The following is an 18,408-nucleotide window of genomic DNA, read 5'->3' on the forward strand; positions in this document are numbered from 1 at the left end:
AGAACTGCTTTCCTCTTCATCCTTCACTTTGTACCGTGAAGTCCCACGGATAAGGCATTTGGACATTTCTTGGAATTCATGCATGTACAGTATGCAATCATTGGGGTAAGCATGAATCTTCTGATACTCCATACCCATCGGACACAGTATCTTTTTTGCCTTATAGTAAGTTTTAGGCAACGTGTTGTCCTCTGGAAGTAGATTGTGCACTACCACAAGCAGTGAGGTAAAACTTTTGTCACTCCACCCATACCTGGCCTTCACATTAACCAAACTTAACACCACAGACAACAGGGTTAAGGAATTCTTGCCCCCCGTATACAAAGGCTTCTTTGAATCACTATGCAATCCTTCATACACCAGGGCATGTGCTTGCTAAAAAGACTCTTGTCCTAGGTCACGAATCATGTCCTCCAAGCAATCTCCAATTTCTACATCAAACGGTTCAGACTGGGACCCACTCTGCATGTCTGTCACTTCACCATGCCATATCCACGTCGTGTAATTCTTCTTAATCCCATCACACAATAGATGCTCCCATATGTCATCTAGTAGTTGTCGTCTTCCATTCAAACAGTTGATGCAAGGACAATAATATTTTCCTTCTTCATTCAGTCAACCTCTTTCTGAAGCAAATTCCAAGAACAGCTCGACGCCATCCTCATATTCTGGGCTCATGCGACTTTGATTCATCCAACTTCGATCCATCTAAGCAATTTCATGCATGAAAATCTCACTTTTTTATTTGTAGGTGTGACCCTATCCCATTTAGGAAGACTGTCTTTTATGTTAACTTCAAACGTCAGGGTTAGCATTATTTTGAAAAATTTGACTAAATTTTGGCAACATTTCGGATTGGTCTCCAAGTACACGACATGACATCGGTGAAATTAATTTCCCGATAATCAAGTATGCACTCAGAGAACAACTTGAAATGCATTGTACCAAAATTTCATCAAATTAATCAAAATAATAATAACCTTAACAAATGAATCTAACATAAAAATACCAGTCTCCCCAAACTGTTCAAATGGACAATTCAAGACTAAATACAATGCTAATGCAAACTGTCCGCAAAAATAATTGCATTCAGTCTCAAACGGGAATCTAAGGTTCACTCAGCATGAACAACAATTGTTTATATAGCAAATTACATTGATGACATACAAGAACATACACGATCTAAATTTCGATTACAGACTAAGTGTGATCTAAATTTCGATTACAGACTTTGTGTGTGTGTGTGTGATGAGGGTGAAGAGGGTGTGTGTGTGTGTGTGTGTGATTAGGGATTGATCACGGTGTGTGTGTGTGTGTGTGTGATTAGGGATTGATCACTCTCTCACTAGTAGCAAGCAAGGCATATGGGGGAGAGAAAATGAATGAGAGAAAGCTAAGGGGTATTGGTTTAATATGGGACAAAGTGAGGTTGACTAAGTGTGTGTGTGTGTGGGTGTGTGTGTGTGTGTGATTAGGGTTTGTGTGTGTGGGTGTCATGAGGGTGTGTGATTAGGGTGTGTGTATGTGTGTGATGAGGGTGATGAGGGTGTGTGTGTGTGATTAGGGTGTGTGTTTGTGATTAGGCTTTGTGTGTGTGTGTTTGTGATGAGGGTGTGTGTCTGTGTGTGTGTGTGCTTGTGATGAGGGTGTGTGTGTGTGTGCGTGCGTGTCTGGGGGGTCATTTGAGGGTAGCAAAGGATCATCATATTCTAAACATCATTAGCCACACCATGCACTCCTATATTGCTGGCATACAGAGATTCCTAGAGAGAGAAACAACCGCTACAATCTCTGAATTGATATGGTTTACAGAAAAGTGACACACCCTATTAGCATCAGCTTGCAAGAAACTCACAGCATCTCAAAATGATAGCTTATATGATTTGGAAGGAAAGGGCATTGAATTGGTTCTAGTGCTTAGAACTGTGGACAAGGGTCATGATTTGGCCAGTGTTAAAGCATGGGTTGTTGGGGATGTTTCAGATTTACTTTTCAAAAAATCCATGAGGTCTTAATGGAGTTGTGATTGAAATTGGAAGCTGGATAGATCATACAGGTAATTTGGAAGGTCCTTAAAGATCTACATAATTGAGAGAGAAGAAAATCAGAGAGAAAAATCTATTATTTTGCTCTGCCATGGGAGAAAACCCTTCTACAATTGTTAGGTTTGCAAACTTAGTGCATGTTTGGATTAAACTTAAGTTTGCAAACTGTGTGTGTGTGTGTCTTTGTGTGTGTGGAGGGTATATTCCACTGCTGCAAACCTCTATACCAGATAAAATTAGGCCTTACAATCCCTATGCACAAACAGCATATTCATCCCCTAAGGCCTTCACGACAACAGCAGATTCATAAAAGGAATTTTTTTATCAGCATTTCCCAAGAGGCTGATGTAGATAAAATTGTTACTGCTCATTTCATTCAGCAATTTTAATGTATTTTAGTTTTGATTGTTTTGGGTAGGGAAAACAGCTGGAGAAGGCAATTGGTAATATCGTGTACATAGAAGGCAATTGTTTTGAAGCTGTTGTTACTACTGCTGCTTCATATTTTAAATTATGAGAATAATATTTCTTGTTCTATAAGTTGTATTTGGTTTGGAAAAGCTAGTGTCTATTATCTTTTTCTCTGCAAGATTCAAGATATGAAGCAGGTTATTAGTAGCTATTATTAAAAGCAGGCTTTAGTTTTTTATGTACTCTCTATTAGCCTGCTGGTATAAATCATGGACTTGTACAACTATACAAGTAATGCTTACAAAAACAATTTCAAAGTATTTTTCGAATCAAACATATAAATACCTGAGTTGGAGACTTCAGCACACTTGACTTTCCAGCAATGAGCACATGAGCACTTTTGGAAACAACAATGAGCGCAGGATCAACAATGGCTAAAATCACTCCTAGTTGAATCTGAAAATTAAATGACAGTAGGACTTATAATCAATTAACATAGGTAATAAGTGAGGTTGTTATGCATACAGGCAGAAGACAATGAGGTTGTTAAGCATACTTGTAATATATGTTTTTAAAATCTGCTCCTAGTTGTAAGGGACCTCCTAAGAATAAGAAGAAGGATATGAGGATAATAATTTTATGCTTATCATTCATGACCTCAATACAGCTATATATAGATGTTGTCATAGCTACAAGACAAAGCAAAATAGAAAGCAATACGACAAGCACTAACAAGAAAAAACTAGGGCACTATCAGCAAAGCACTACTGCTAACAAAATTATATCCAGGCCGGTTGCTCCAAATAATCAACTCTCTGACCTATAGTAATTATTTGAATATAGATAGATCTCAGTTCCAAATCAGAATATATTTTTTAATGCAATCTTTCTTTTTAGGATGGGAATTGTCATGACTTTTGAAATTGAGCTTTTCATTTTTCAGTTAACCAACTTCACCATTAATCAAATTTAGCTACATTCTCAAACTTTTGGTAGAGGAGAATTTTGCCACAAGTTGAGACAGGTTTGACCTTTTAAGACAGGAAGCACAAAGCTGAAACTTGCACTTGACTAGGAATAACTCATTAGCGGGTTGGAGTGATTCGAGATTCTTGCCAATGGCTGAATAGAAGCCAGCCAGCGCACGATCAAAACAATTTTCGGTATCTGTTTGATCTCTTGATGATTGGGATGCCATAAAAGTGGATACAAATGTCTCTCCCCTTTACCGTTCTAGCCTTTAACCTATAGTAATGATGATAGCATTTCAACACAAGCCACTTTCTCCACCATCCATCCACCTATTGGCAAGTACCAATAAATGGTACCTCCATTTTGAGTAATTCCCGGATTTAGAAAATACTGTTATGTTTTCCTGAAGAATTAGAGTAACCATAACTAACTGCGATGAAACCAAACAAAATGGAAGAAGAAAGAGGTGCACAACCCAGTCCGTAATGAGGAAATTTGCATAACCAGAATGGAGAAAATTTTCTAAAATGTTGTAGCACAGAATTAAATTAGCAAGTTTTTCTTCTTTTATAAGAAAATAGCCACGAAACAGCAACAAAATAAGCCTACTTCCAAGCATTTAAAAGGGCAAAATTCAAATGCACTTGAGCTGTTCTTGGTAGCCTATGTATGTAGATATTTAAAACAAATAAGAAGGAAATGAATAATTGAATTGAGAGAACAAGAGCCAGGTGAAATTGGGAAAGGTAACGACAACAATGGATGCTCAAATTTCATAATCAGGATAAGAACGTAAGAGTTGGGAAGTCAGAATTACTCAACCAATAGCATGATACCGACAAAGATACAAAAGGAGCCTAACCAAATGTGTCACAAGACAACAAGATTATTATGTCCCTTTCATTGTATGCAGCAAGGTGACAGGTAAACTACCATAATTCCATCTTCCAGCTTTCTGCCAAACCAACTAATGGCGATTATTAGGGACTAGAATCAAAGCAAAGCACTATCAGCAAAGCACTACTGTTAACAAAACCCAGGCCGGTTGATAAGAATATTTAGACATCTCTAATGAAAATTATATTTATAGAAACACATCGTTGAGTTTCAATTATTGGTAAAGTAGTCTTGCTTCTTTCACCTAACTAAGAACTTAATTTAGCGATTATTTTCAAAATACATGAATGTAAATAAAAAAATATTGTGTTTTAATTACAAGTTTTTTTTCCAAATAAAATACATTTAATTCAAATAAATCATTGTTATTCAAAAGGTTGTGTGTGTCTGTGTATGTGATGAATGTGTGTGTGTCTGTCATTAGGGTTTGTGTGTGCGTGTGTGTGTATGATGAGGGTGTGTGTGTACTTAGGGTGATGAGTGTGTGTGTGTGTGTATGATGAGTGAGTGTGTGTGTAAGCGAAACACCTTAGTGTTTATAACAACTTATACACGTGTTCAATTAATATGTTTATAATAACATATTATTTAATCAATTAAGTGAGACATCTTAGTGTTAATTAATTAGCTTGTTTAATTGTTAATGTTTGCTCATGTGTAAACTATGATATTATGTGAATCCTTCTTACTTATGGGAGCATAGAAGTTATGAAAAGCAGCATTTTATATAGGCAAAAATAGCAAAAACAAATAGTTGGTTATAGGCTGAGAGGCGTGTGACTGTGGTAATTGTACATGACAGCTCTAGTGTGACTGCATACACAGAAGGTGTGCGGGAGCTGGCATGTGAGATTTTGGAGCTGATGGCAGAGGGTCTGGGGGTCCCGGATACATGGTTTTTCAGCAGGTTGATCAGGGAGGTTGACAGTGACATAGTCCTGAGGTTCAATCACTACCCATCTATTATACTTAACAAAGACTGCTTCAAGGACAACCACAGCCACACCAAGGTAATTGGCTTTGGGGAGCATTCTGACCCTCAGATCCAACGACATGGTTGGCCTCCAAATCTCTCTTCAAGATGGCGTGTGGAACCCAGTTGCCCCTGACCCCTTAGCTTTCTGTGTTAATGTGGGTGATCTCTTACAGGTATATATATGTTCCAATCTATCCTACACATCTTTTTTTTTTTTTTTTAATTTTCCAGCCCCACAATCTGACATGGTTTCATTTTCCTGAGCACAACACAATAGTGCAGTCAGGGTAGGGAGAGGGGGGGCTGGGTCTGTGTTTGCTTAGGTTTGGGTTGGGTCTAATAACACCTCACACATACATATCTTGAAAGAAAAAGCTTAATGTTCAAGTTGAAAAGAAAAAGTGAAATGACATGGGAATAACAATAGCTACAAAGTGACAGCAATTTTTGTATTCAATATCTTGAAGATTTATTTATCTCAACATCTATCCAGAGCCACCAGATAAATATTGAACTGGGGTTGTGGTAGGTTTTGCATAGATGTATACACATACACACCAAAAAAAACATATAATAGTACATGCCACCAACTTGGATTTGAGTCTGGTGGAAAAAATTAGTTCAGGCAAGAGTAAGGGATTAAAAAATATATTAAATTATGTGAACAATACTTATATATAAATTAGTGGGTGCAAAGCAAGTAGTTCCAAGCTACTAATGTTTCCAATCTCTAGAGGAATCTTCCCAGAGAAAGTGTTTTGCCACAGAACTATATTGGTGAGGTTCTGAAGCTTTTGTAGCTCCCTTGGAATTGAACCTTCTAGCTGATTTTGTGCCAACCCCAATATCTCCAAGCTCTCACACTCACTGATTTCAGCAGGTATTGTCCCTGAGAGTGCATTCAAACCTGCCCTTATAACTCTAAGCTGCTTCAAGTTTCCTATTGATGATGGAATTCTTCTGGTTAAGTTATTGCTATAAGTGACCAACTCCTCAAGTGATACTAAATTCCCAAGCTCCTCTGGCACTTCATCAAACATGTAATTTTCACACAAGTAAAGCTTTCTAAGTGTTGTAATTTTCCAAATAGGGGTCAGAAGGGGTCCATGAAGCCTATTTGTGCAAAGGTCCAGAACCTCCGAACCAAAACAGTCAACAAAACCATCAAGAATGGGGCCAGAGATGAAATATTTTGACAAATTCAACTCAAGAAGCTTTGGAAGATTACAGATGGAAGGAGCCAAAGCACCAGACAGATTGAGTTGGTAAAGTTTCACAGAATTACCACTCAACCTGTGCAGTACATACCAGTCCAATTGCAAGGAGTCAAATCGGAAGAAGAATTCCAATTAACCCTCTTCATTAACCAAATTCACAAGGACCACAATACCAAGACAAAACAACAGCACCATGTAAACCCCATTTAGGAAGTGGAAACTATTACTACACTCCAATATTGCCATCATATCTTAGACAAACCAAAACAACATAAGGAGTTGGCTTTATTATTTTGAAGAAGAGACAATATAAGGAAAGGTTTCACAGAATCAACAGTGAACACGGGACAATTGAGAGAGGAGGTTCAAGACAAAGCAGAAGATGACATAATAGGACAAAAAAAATTAAGAGTAGTACCATGTTGTGAAAGGAAGAGGGAAAAAAAAAGAAAAAAAATGCTTGGTGGTGAGAACAAAAAATGAATGAAGCAGAATCCAATTTGAGAAATTATTAAAACCCCATTTGGTTACAAAGAAAAAATAAATAGACCCACCAAAGCAATCAATACAAAAACAGTAGGATAAGAGAGAAAAAGAGAGATAGAGAGAGAGCACACAACATATAACACAACTCAACACAGTGACAGAGAGAGAGAGAGAGAGAGAGAGAGAGAGTAAAAGACACCTATTTATTTTAAATAACTCATCCATATTGCTTAAAGTTTTTTACTTCTTTCTATCAAATGAAAATGTAATGGCAAGGAGGCTGTCACCAATTTTGATCCCAGCATCTATGATAGTGAGCTTAATTCTGGTAATTAGGGAATGAATTAAGTTTTTTGTATTCACTCATGTTCTAATCAAAGTTTGCATTTTATTATTTCATTCACCACACATAATTTCTTAAATGAATTATTGGATGGCAGAATCCTCAGGAGGTGTAGCTGCAGATCACAATTTGGATTAAAATATTTTAAGGCTTCGACACGATAATTATTCCCATAATATTGAAAACGATGTGCCTAAATAAACAAGAAAAATAAATAGTTGTGCCCGGTGCTATCCATGAAAAGTTTCAGAAAGAAAAAGTAAAATAAAACAAAATTTAAGTCAAAAAAGCTTAGTTTATCTACTTAGTTCCTATGTACACTGACATTATAATTTACAAGCAGTTAAATTCATCACAGATTAAGGTTATAATGCTCATTTTAACCAAGATGCATCATGTGACCAACACATAGCAACGAAGGAAAATGATATCCCTAGGAATAATTACTTCACAGTAGCACATACACATACACATAACAAATACATTTTAAAAAATAAGTTATACCATTCATGTATAAAAGGCTGAAATGATGGAAAAAACAAGTATGTACCTCTTATTGCCTTTGCAGTCCGAGTTTGGCAACTAACTTAGGGCAAATACGAACCAAAGTCTCCGCCTTCAATCCCTAAAAGTAAGTTAGCAGAAAAAATGGCATATTAGAATAGAAATTCAATTTGTACCAAAAACATAGAAATAGAAAAGTAATCAACAAAAAAATAGGAAAGTTATCTCTCTCTCTCTCTCTGTCTCTCTAATAGTAGTACTAATTAATTTAAAACCCTTCTATGCCGTTGGCAGAAAGGATTACCAAAGTCTCTCTCTCTCTCTCTCTTGGCTAAAACCAAAACAATAACTTTTCTACTAAGCCAAATGTGGTCCATACACAATAGAAAGTTCCATTCTGGATGTTTCACGTAGTAGTATATTCAAATTTACTTCACACTTTTGTTTTTATCTTCTTCTAGTAATATTTTAAACACAATTTAATTAAACTAATCACACCATGCATATAAACAACCAGACCAAGCAAACCACAAGTAATCTGAAAAAAAAAATATTTTCTATAAATTTGAAATTGATGTAGTTTATCCAGAGACCAAATGTTAGCTGAATCTCTCAAGGTTTGTTTGCTGGGCTAGCTCAATCTCTAACTTATCCAGCTGCTGCCATTCTACATTTTGCCAAATTCACAAATCTAAGCTGCCAATGACATTAATTAATGGCTACTCAAGCATCCAAACTAGCAAAAATTAAACATGGTAAACCCTACTAGTACTAGGTAGCTTCATAGCATAAGAAAGGCAATTCCACTATCCACAAGACCCTACACAGATCGCCTCCACTTGATATAGAAACTCATTTTCTTCTCACTAAAGTAGCTGAGTATTTATGGTATGGAGCTAGAGGTTGAACCCTATACATGAAAATTCAACTTTCATTTCATTGAAAAACAGAACAAACCACACAACCCCACACATGAACGTGTGGAGGTGATTCCCCATCCACTATAATTTCTTCCTCTCTAACCAAACATCTTGAATAAACAGAAATATTAGCTAAGAAACCACGAGTTCGTAGTTGCTTTGTTTACCTAAGAAACTAAAGACATGAAGCTTACCTCGAACTCAACACTGACAATGGCAGCGAGACTCAACTTTTCAATGGCAGTGACAATGGGTCTCACAGGTCACGACGAGTTCCCCAATCCTTGCACCAGAAACCAAAAAAGGTCCTTAGGTTAACCGAAGGTTCCAGAAATAGACCTAGCTATTCAATGGAACAACACAGCTAGACAAAATGACACGAACCTGTCACGAAAGTCTTCAGATGTTAATGGAGAAGAAGAGAGCACCGGAGAATACACAGAGAAGAAGAGGGTGCCAGAGAATACACCAGGAAGAAGAGAGCGTTAGATAATAATACACGAAGAAGAAGAGAGCGCGAGCAAAATAGGTCACGTCAAAATAATTTAAAATTTAATTTCAACATTGGTTTTCAACAAAAAACTGATGTTAACAAATTGATGTTAACGTTAACATCGGTTTTATTAAACAAACCGATGTTAATTGATCTAACGTTAACATCGGTTTTCTCGAAACCCGATGTTAACTAAGTGACGTTAACATCGGTTTTGTACAAAACTGATGTTAATGTCATTTTGTTCACATCAATTTTACAAGAACCGATGTTAACGTCACTTCGTTAACATCGGTTTTTTTGCAAAACTGATGTTAATAGATACACATTATTTACAATTATGTCACCGCGTTTATATTAACATCGGTTTTGTCAAAAACCGATGTTAAAATTGCTTTTTGTAGTAGTGAAACTTCAGGTAAGAATGTGAAAACTAATATATAGTTCTAGATAAGCTTAACTTCTTATCTTTCACATAGAGTATGTTTGGATATAAAGATAGAAATTGTTTTTAAGAATTTTTCAAAGCTTCTTTACAAAAAAGACACACTATATTTTCAGTAAAAAAAACTCTTAAAAGTACTTATGACTTGTATCCAAAACAGGTCTATATATACATATATATGACTTGTATCTATTAGTATTTTTTACTTCCTCTCTTCTTTCAGAACTTACACCCCATCTTTGGGATGTTTGTTTAATATTTTTCATCTTTTTTTTTGTTTTGGTTCTTGACATACACCCCATTGACCCTATTGATTGTGATTTGGTTTCTGTTTCAGTATATTCTTTTGTTGGTGTTAAGAGTGTAGGAAATATGGTTTTTGTGTTTTAGAAACTTTGATTAATCTTTGAATTTAATTTCCTGGATGCTTGGCTTGAAGCCAAAAAAATTAGATTTAACTTCAAAAAAACTTTATCCTTATCAAAGAAACTAGATATATAAGCTAGTTTTTTTAGGCTAGAAAGTTTCTAATCTTGTTTTATATAATGTGAATGTTTCTTTTTTTTATTTATTCTGATCAACATTTTTAGGGTTGCATTTTTTATTTATATGTGAAAAAACAAAGCTTGTGTGCTATAAACAACATGGATGACTTAAGTAGTGTATATCTTTGCTTGTCCTTAAATAAGACTTTGAATTATTGTATTTTGTATATGATTTTTTTTTTTTTTGCTAAAAGAGATAGCAGCACCATTATATGAATATTCTAAGTCTCTTAAAAAGTATATGTAATCTAAAAAAAAAACTAAATTCGATAAGAGTCTATCTTTCTTTGTTTTTATCATTCAAGTTTATAGGTGAAATTAATTAATATTTAAATAATTGTTTCTTTTATGCGTTGCCTGCTTGTTTTGATTTTTTTTTTTTCTGTTTCAATTTCTCTTCCCTCATCTCCTAATGAGCCATATGCTTATAACTATATTTGAAATCTATATTCCAACTCAAACTTCAATTTGTTCATTAGCTTAAGGGCTTGTTTGGTTTACAACAAAAGTTAAGTTCTCTCTCGTGGTGTCTACATGAAACTTTATTGTGAAGCTAGAATTATGAAGCTCACCTCCATTATCTTTTCCCTAGTACAATTATCTTAGTGTATCATCTCATCATTATTTACTTCAATGCAGGTTTATTTCAAGGACACTCAAATTTGGTATGCAATCTTCTTAACTTTGTGTGGTGGTCTTGTTGGAGCCTTTGATCGTCTAGGACAGGTCATCATAAATTTTATCTTATTTTTATCTTGTCATGTCCAAAGAGAATTTGAGATCCATTATCTTATTGACTTTTTCTTTTGTAAAACAGAAGCTAGTATAGAAACCCTAAATCTATTTAATCAAGTTAAGAAATGTTTAAATTACTTTTGTAACTGCACATTTTGTTTGTTTTTCTTTGTTTTAGTTATGGATTAGCCTAGTCAATAAGTGGTTCCTATACTTTAGGAGCAAGTCAGTTTTAATTTTCTGTTTTGTTAAAATCTTATTATGTGATTAGTTTATGTTTTGCTATTTATTGTATTGCTGCTCAGAACAATTTGATTCAGAATAAAATCATCATATTTCCTCCACATAAGTATTGTCTCTCTTCTTCTTTGTTTATTATATTTGTCCTGCTATAAAACTTACAATTGGTATCAAGAGCTTTTTTCTTAGAGGGACCTGTGAGTGAACCCAGTACAACCCACATACATAAAAAAACAAAGCCTATAAACTTTGCTTTAATTCATCAAATAGATGGATTCTAAAACTCCTTACACAACACTAGCACCACCTATGTTTGATGGTGATAATTAGCACATCTGGGCAGTAGGAATGGAGGCTCATCTGAGGCAAATGATCTCTAGGAAGCTATTTAGGAAAGCTAGAAAGTCAAAGGCGAAGGCTACCTTATTTGCTACATTTTCACTAGAATCATGACAATCAAATCAGCATTTGAAGTCTGGAATTTCCTCAAGGATGAATATGAAGGAGATAAAAGGATCAAGGGAATGCAAGCCTTGAATCTGCAAGATAAGGTTGCTAGGTTCTGAATTTTCTGATTCAAGAATAGTTCAAAAAATACTAATGACTGCCCCTGAAAAATTCGAAGCTTCTATTCTTCATTGGAAAATACTAAGGATCTGTCAAAGATTACATTGGCAGAACTTGTAAGTGCTATGCAGTCCCAAGAGCAGCGAAGGTTGATGAGACAAGACGGTGTAGTTGAAGGTGCTTTACCAGCCAAGCACCATCATGTTGAATCCAGTAGAAAGAAATATGTCAAGAAGAACCAGCCAGCAAGCAGCAAAAATAGTGCAAACAACCAAAACAAAGGTAAGGGTAAAAAGAAAAATTATCCACCTTGTCAGCATTGCGGAAGATTGGGTCACCCACCATACAAATGTTGGAAACAACCCGATGCAAAGTACAACAAGTGAAATCAGCTTGGACACGAAGCTATAATTTGTAGAAGCAAATTTCAGAAGCATGAAGCCAATGCCCAAGTTGTTGAGCAGGAGGAAGAAGATTATATTTTTGTTGCAATATGCTATTTGATGAGGAGTAGTTCTGAATGTTGGTTGAATAATAGTGGTTGTACGAACCACATGACATATGATAAGACTCTATTCAAGGATTTGAAGCCAACTAATGTCTCAAAGGTCAGAATTGGGAATGGTGGCTATATTTCTGCAAAAGGAAAAGGAACCATTGCAATTTCAATGTGTTTAGGTACCAAAATAATATCATATGTTCTTTATGTACCTGACATTCACCAAAACTTACTAAGTGTAGGTCAATTGATTAAAAAGGGATTTAAAGTGTCCTTTGAATATCAACACTGCCTTATCTATGACACTGCTGGTCAGGAAGTTCTAAGGGTTAAAATGAAAGGTAAAAGCTTCTCATTTGATCCAACAGAGGACGAGCATACAAACTATTTCACTCAAGTCACTAGCATAAGAGATTTGGTCATTACTATCTTGAAAGAATTCTAAACATGAAAAAAAGGGACATGTCAAAAGGTCTACCAATACTTTCTGATAGTTTGCCAAACTATCATGCTTGTCAATTTGGTAAACAAAACAAAAAATCATTCCCCAAATCATCTTGGAGAGCCTCTCAAAAGTTGTAGCTAATTCACACTGATGTGATAGGACCTCAAAGAACACCATCACTACAAGGTAGTCTCTACTTTATTCTTTTCATAGATGACTTTACAAGAATGTGCTGGATTTTTTTTCTTGAAATTCAAGCATGAAGTGGCTGAAGTATTTGTGAAGTTCAAGAAAATGGTGGAAACTCAAAGTGGCTGCAAGATTCAATGTCTAAGATCTGACAATGGGAAAGAGTATACATCAGGAAAATTTAATCAATTTTGTGACAAAGCTGGAATTTAACATCAACTCACAGCCCCCTACACTCCAGAGCAAAATGGGGTTAGTGAAAGGAGAAACAAATCGGTGATGGAGATGGCTAGATGCATGTTGCAAGAGAAAGAGTTGCCTAAAACATTTTGGGGGAAGGCAGCTAACACGACAATTTTTCTGCAAAATCGACTTCCAACCAAAGTCTTAAAGGATAAAACTCTATTTGAGGCCTAGTATGGTATAATGACGCAATCCTACCCCGCAAGGGCATTGGATATAAGACTCCAAGTAGATTGGGCCAAAGATGCAAGAGAATACCATAGGATTCTCATGAGCCTTAGGGTAGATTTCGGGCCCATGGGCTAAGTATGAGCCCACTTATCTTTGTATCAATTAGATTAAGATTTCATTATTTTTAGGCCTTGTATTTAGGGCTCCATAATGTAGGTAGGGTACCCTAGAAATGTAGGATTTTTCAGCCCTTGTATTTTAGGGCACCTAGACTAGTTTTTGTATTAGGGGTAGTTTTGTAATTTCACATGCACTAAGTGAATATTTGATGTGTGTGTTGGGAAATAAATTTAATTAAATTGGGAGAAGCCCAATCCAATTAAATATTAGAGGGGGAGGTGAGCATTTGCTTGCTACACCCCATTGCCACATCATATAGTCACACTTTATGCATGTCCTTCATGCTTTACATGCCTCGTGATACCTAAGCACACTTAGTGGAGAATCTTGGACTTGATCTTGGATTAGTGGGCTGAACCATAATTGAAATTTACTAATCATAATTAGTGAAATTTTGGCTCCAAAATTTGTCTCCACAAATTCAATTTCAAATTCAAGTGAAATTTGAATAAAAATTCAAATTTCCCTCCAATTTTGTGTGACACTTAGGATATAAATAGAGGTTATGTGTGTACATTTTTTCAACTTTGATCATTTGAGAATTAAACTTCAAAGTTCAGACCTCGTTTGAGGTAAAAAAATTTGTGCTCCTTCTCTCCCTCTCCCTCCATTCATATTCTCCTACCTTCAAGCTCTTATCCATGGCTTCCTATGGTGGTGAGCTTCTTCTAGACTAATTTTCTCCTTGAAGTGGAATCTCCAATAATCTTTATCCTTCTCCATTCCACTGCCATCAAACTTCAAGAAGCAAAGGACTTCATTGATGAAGAAGATCCAAGGCCTACAAGCTCTACATGGAGCTACATCATGTGGTATCAAGAGCCCCTTCATCTAGGTGATGTTCTTTTGCTTCCTCTATCTTTTTGTTTGGTCAATTCACTTTAATTCCTTGTTATTCATCTTATTCTCCACGTATATCCTCCATTGTCTTGTGGTTTGGTGCTGTTATAGTAGATTCAAACACTTTAAATCTTAGATCTACACTTGTTCTTGCATTTCTATGGTTCAATTTCTATAGATCTACTCTTGAATCATGTTTTTGTGTTGATTTTAGGTTCTATCATTTTTTAGTCATAATATTCTTGTGCCAAACCTTTAGATCTAAATTTTCTTCCAAAATATTGATTAGAAAAAAAAGACACAAAAATCTAAGTGTAAATCACTTAATCCATGTTGTCTTAGAGTAATGTTTAGTCATAATAATTATCACATTATGTTCTAAGTTTGTGTTGAATTTTTATTTTGTTGATTGAATTCTAGATACATTTTTTCATGTATTCTTGTCATTCTTAGCCTATCTTTTGAATTTTGAGTCTAATTCATGCATGTTATTTTGTTCATAACATGTTCTAAATCAATTCCTAGAAGTAGTCTTGTTGTTGAACTTTTTTTTGTTTTCTAAGTTTCCTACATGATGCCTATGATGAACTTGAGTTGTGGTGCTGAATTGTGGCTGGATTTGTGAATTAAAATAAGTCTTAAGCTCTCTTGAATTATGTTATTCAATATAATTGAGCATAATAAAACACAAATTGTAACTATCCAAGCCTTAAGCAACATAAACACTACTCTTGATTTCTAGGTTGAAATCACTGGTGCTGGCAGCTTGAACATATGAACTTGTATAAATTACTGGGAATTGGTCACTACGCATTTTGAGCTGAAATTTTTACTGAATTTTCTAGGCATTTGGAAAAAAAATTATAAAAAAAGAACCAAGCGATTTGGATTAAAGGAAAAAAAATAAGAAAAATCACATATTTGGCAGAAAAATCAGTGTCCAAAAAAAAAGTGAAAGGGAAGCGTGCTTGTTGTTTTGGCTCGAAATTTGTTCTATAATTGATGCCTATTTTATATCAATCTTAGTTCTGAAATTTCAATTGAAAATTAGTGTGAAAACAAGTTCCAAAACTAGAGGTTTCTTGAGTTTTTTTTCCAATTTTTTTTTACTCTACTCTAGAGTTATTCTAAGTTTATCTTTGAGTCCTAGCTTGCTTTTATGTTCTTTTCATTGCTTTAATTGTTGAATAATCCTTGAAAATTTGTCTTTTTAAAACTATATTGGTACAAATTTCATTTCATTTTTTTGGTCTTTGGTTATTGCTTGTCTCTTTGTTTCCTTGTTCGTGAGTTGCCATATAGGGAATTGGAAAGAAGGATTGGTGTCATCCCTTGAAGAATTTGAGTCAAGAAGCAAGGGGAAAACCACCTTAAGAGCTATTGGACTAAGAAGCACTCTAAATTGAGTGAATCACCAAAGAGAGAACAACCACCAAAATTGAGGACCTTTTTGTAATTTTGTAATTAACAATTTACTTACTTTCTTTGCTTTCAAATTTTGTAACAAAAAGGCCTTTCATTGGAAGTAAGTTGGGAGCCTCCAATAGGTCACCCTACTTCTATTTGTGTGTAATAATTTTAGGTAATTTTCCCTTAGGATTGTGAGTGTTTTGTTGGGAACCTTAAATGTTGTCATCCAGACACTCTTAGGATTCGCCTAGTTTACATTTCTTGCTTACTTTCATAGCTTATTTCCTTTACCTTTCATTGTCAAACCGCCTAGATAGCTTGCCTTTTACCAATTAGTTTTTACCTTATCTTTCACACCTCTTTTAGTGTTTATTTTGGCTAGTTTCAACCATATTTTCTTTTATCTTTTGTTTTCAAACCCCCAACAAGAAAGAACCACAACTTAGGAGCCAACATGAGTTTTCATTCTTCATCTAGTGTTAATGGTAAGGGTTCTAATCCTAAACACCCCTTGTATATAAGATATTAGATGAGTTGAGATCCTTTAAGTTGTGGAAAGAAAAACAAGAGAGAAAAGAAAAAGGAAAAAAAAGTGGAAGAAATAAGTCAAGATGAAAGAGACAAAATAAGAGAGGAAGAAAGAATGAAAATACTAAAAGAGTTAAGAAAAGAAAAACACGCCTCTATAGTAGTCATAACTCTTGCAAGAGCCTAAGTGAAGAACTTCGTGACTATTATGAAGGAAGGTATAGGTCACATCTTAGACCTCACTCCCATAGGAGAGAAAAGGAAAGAAAGCCTCAAGATTCTAACATTAACCATCCATACTTCCATGGGAAGGACAATGTCGAGGCTAACTTAGATTGGGAAATAAGGGTAGAGCAAAAACTTAAAAGGAAGTCTACTTCAAAATCTTATGGCTCTCACTCTTATCCAAAGAAAGACCAAGGTCAAGGCGTCTTAGGGGTGACACCTTCTAAGCCCAAAGATTATAAGGGGAAGACAATAGAAAAGCAACCCTTTAAGGCTAGTATGCAAGAGAAGACTAGCTCCATGAAGTGCTTTAAATGTCTTGGAAATGACACATTACTTTTCAATGCCCCACCAAGAAAACCATGATTATGAGGGGCCAAGACATTTATAGTAGCCAAGATGAGGCTACTACTTCACCTTCCTCTAGTTAAAGTGAAGAAGCAAAAAGGGAAGAATCTAGTGAAGAAATCTACCCCCAAGAAGAAGGATAACCTTTAATGGTTAAGGAGGAGTGTAAGGAGGTAAGTGTATCCTCTAAGAGTTTAACTATGAAGGAAAGGAATTTTGAAATAAAGACAAATATTAAAGAAATTTCACCTCTTAGACACCCTCCATATTTTCTCCTTTGTAAAAACACACTTGTTAGCATTGCCACACCTCTTGGGCTTGAGTTTATTCCTCAAGTAAAGGAGTTGTTGGATAAGGGTTTGGTTCACAATAGCTTAAATCCTTGTGCTTTGTTGGTGCCCAAAATAGGTATTATTAGGCACCAAATCCCTAAAATAGGTGGTATGGTGAATGTTTTGAGTGGTGCAACCCTCTTTTGTAAAATCACTCGTGCACCCAACATCTTCATGATTTGTGTACATAAGCACTCATTAGGTAAGTTTGTTCTTATTTTTAGTGTCAATACAAACTTAGGTACTCATATGGGATACCTTAGGTTTGTCATACTTTTTGGTAGGAATATTCTGTGGAAGCAATGCCTTCCAAGGTTATTTTGATGATGCCAAAGAATCAAGAGTTAAGCAAATTCCAAAGATTCAAGAATCTAGTTTCAAGATTCAAAAATAATCAAGATCAAGATTCAAGTCTCAAGATTCAAGAATCAAGAGAAGACTCAATCAAGATAAGTACTAAAAATTTTTTCCAAAACATTGAGTAGCACAAGAAGTTTTCACAAAATCATTACCAAAGAGTTTTACTCTCTGGTAATCGATTACCAGAAGGTAGTAATTGATTACCGGAGTTTTAAAACGTTAGATTTCAAATTTCAAGAGTCACAACTTGTGTTTAAACAATTTTAAATCATTTTAAACTTGTGTAATCAATTACACAATACTTGTAATCGATTACCAGAGCTTCTAAACATTTTGATTTTCAAAATTTAAACTAAGGAGTCACATCTATTGATGTGTAATCGATTACACCTTAATGGTAATTGATTACCAGTGACTGATTTCAAAAAATAAATTTCCAAAAGTCACAATTCTTCAAGTGACTTGTTTCTGAAGATTTTTTCAAAAGTCACAACTTTTTAAGTGACTAGTTTTCAAAAGAGTCACAATTTTTAAAGGGTGACTATTTTTAAAGAAATTGTCAAGAGTCACAAACTTTAACTTGAGTCATCAAGTGATTATAAATATGTGACCATGGCATGAATTTCATATCCATCTTTCAATATCTTTCAACACTTTCAACAGAACTTTCTAATTCATTTCTCTTCATCTTTCTAAAATTTTTTGTTCAACACTTTCTCTTCCAAGAAAAGTTCTTTGTTCAAAAACTTCTGCTATTCATCTTTTTCATTCACTTCTCCCTTTGCCAAAAGAATAGAAGGACTAACCGCATGAATTCTTTTGTGTCTCTCTTCTCCCTTTAC

The sequence above is a fragment of the Glycine max genome, chromosome 15 (assembly GCF_000004515.6).
Source record: "Glycine max cultivar Williams 82 chromosome 15, Glycine_max_v4.0, whole genome shotgun sequence".
Classification (NCBI taxonomy): domain Eukaryota; kingdom Viridiplantae; phylum Streptophyta; class Magnoliopsida; order Fabales; family Fabaceae; genus Glycine; species Glycine max.